This window comes from Trachemys scripta, chromosome 2 (assembly GCF_013100865.1).
Source record: "Trachemys scripta elegans isolate TJP31775 chromosome 2, CAS_Tse_1.0, whole genome shotgun sequence".
NCBI lineage: Eukaryota > Metazoa > Chordata > Testudines > Emydidae > Trachemys > Trachemys scripta.
The window spans coordinates 258,598,131-258,599,880 of NC_048299.1; positions in this window are offsets into that span (position 1 = coordinate 258,598,131).

Here is a 1,750-nt window from a genome sequence, read left to right on the forward strand (position 1 = left end):
CTGAGACGCTGACAACCCTCCAACTCCCAGTGAAAACAAACTAAGAAAAGGGGCATTTCAGGACTTTTTTTTATTTGTCAAAGATCTATAACTCGAGTGCTTTTAAGATTTAAGGGAGTGTGGTTATAAAATTCCTTTGCTAAACCTATAGGTGCTTTCTTGCAACACGGTCCTTGAAGGAGTTAAACAAGAAGGGCAGAGCACCCACAGCCTATGTGAGACACTTGAGGGTCTGAATGAAAGCAACCAGAGGGCTCAAGAGGTCTAAGGCACTGGTTTGGTGCTCTAGGGCTGCTGGACTGTGGAGTCTCATGTCTCAATGAAGGACTCAGACAAGTGATCTGAGCTTGGGAATGTGCCCTATAGACCCAGAATTAGAAACAGTGACTAGCCTCAGGCCAGATCCAGATGGTTTAGAATAGTTCTCAACCAGGAGCACATGTATCCAAGGGGGATGCAGAGGTCTTCCATGATATTTGCCTAGCTTTATAACAGCTTCCAAAAACCACTAGCAAAGTCAGTATAAACTGAAATTTCATATAGACAATATACTGCTCCATATACTATACACCAAAATGAAAGTACAATATTTATATTCCAATTGATTTATTTTATAATTATATGGTAAAAATGAGAAAGTAAGCAATTTTTCAGTAATAGTGTACTGTGACACTTTTGTACTTTTATATCTGATTTTGTAAGCAAGTAGTTTTTAAGTGAGGTGTAACTTCGGGGTACACAAAACAAATCAGACTCCTGAAAGGGGTACATTAGTCTGGAAAGATTGAGAGCCACTGGTCTAGAACCATGTGGGACCCAGTGGCTGGGCCCTCTTGCAACAGACTTGTGTCCGTACAGAAGGGTAACGGTGCAGGTTGTAATACTTAGCACTTCTGAAAATCAAACACAAGGTACCTCAACATAGTCACCCAAAAATTGAGATATAATTAGTGAATCATGTAGTTTGAGGAAGCAGAGCAGCTACCCTGGCATGAATCCTTCGTCTGAAACAGTAATTCTGTTAAAAAAAAAAAAAAGTGAGAATGGTGCACAGATTTGGGATGAAGTTTATTTCATTTTACTCCAATCTATTTTCTGAGTGGGGCAATGCCCCAGATATCTCTACAGAGTATCCATCCTAATCTCAAAATCCTGAATGGGGACAGCAAACAAGAACAAATAGTTTATGATTATTTTATCTTTTATCTGTGAAGATATCTTTTACTAAATTAAATGAGATAATAAAGTTTATTATAAGCGGCATGATGAATGCACGTTTCCAGATGTATTTCAGGCTACAAGTTTGTTCTCTCATTAACAACATTTTCCCCTACTGGAATTTAAGTGATAGTCTTTTGTCCTGCTACCCTTTTCTAAACTGGGTGTTACTAAAGTATATATGTATCAGAGGGGTAGCCGTGTTAGTCTGAATCTGTAAAAAGCAACAGAGGGTCCTGTGGCACCTTTGAGACTAACAGAAGTATTGGGAGCATAAGCTTTCGTGGGTAAGAACCTCACTTCTTCAGATGCAAGTAATGGAAATCTCCAGAGGCAGGTATAAATCAGTATGGAGATAACGAGGTTAGTTCAATCAGGGAGGGTGAGGTGCTCTGCTAGCAGTTGAGGTGTGAACACCAAGGGAGGAGAAACTGCTTCTGTAGTTGGATAGCCATTCACAGTCTTTGTTTAATCCTGATCTGATGGTGTCAAATTTGCAAATGAACTGGAGCTCAGCAGTTTCTCTTTGGAG